Below are 429 nucleotides of genomic sequence, written 5' to 3' on the forward strand. Positions count from 1 at the left end.
AAATTAGGATTTTTATACACATTAAAATGCTATTTTCGTTCCGAATTATTACCTCTTCTCTTTCATTATTATGAAATTCTATTGCCATTAGAATATTGATTGATAGACAGTTAATAAAAAAAAACTCTAATAGAAAATGAAACGGTCGACCCAGACATAGACGGTCGACCCAGACATAGACGGTCGACCCAGGTGGATATACCCTATAAAATATAGGACGTAGCAAGCGTAGTTCAATGTAGCGAGCGTAGTTCAGTGGTAAAACATCTCCTTGCCAAGGAGAAGATACGGGTTCGATTCCCGTCGCTCGCCAGCTTAATTTAGTAAGGTGCTATGATAAAAAATTCAGTCTAGTTGACTACTTAACTACTTAATATTATAGTTTATATTTAATATTATAGTTTATATTATAGTAAATTATATATATTT

The 429-nt window shown here is 32.6% G+C and overlaps 1 non-coding gene across 1 annotated transcript; it reads left to right on the plus strand.

Moving 5' to 3' along the window:
- Positions 1 to 241: 241 nt before the first annotated feature.
- Positions 242 to 312, plus strand: TRNAG-GCC (transfer RNA glycine (anticodon GCC)). Its single transcript has one exon. It is a non-coding gene; the product is annotated as a tRNA-Gly (tRNA).
- The last annotated feature ends 117 nt before the right edge of the window (positions 313 to 429 follow it).

Source organism: Zea mays, unplaced genomic scaffold (assembly GCF_902167145.1).
Source record: "Zea mays cultivar B73 unplaced genomic scaffold, Zm-B73-REFERENCE-NAM-5.0 scaffold_323, whole genome shotgun sequence".
In the NCBI taxonomy this organism is placed as follows: domain Eukaryota; kingdom Viridiplantae; phylum Streptophyta; class Magnoliopsida; order Poales; family Poaceae; genus Zea; species Zea mays.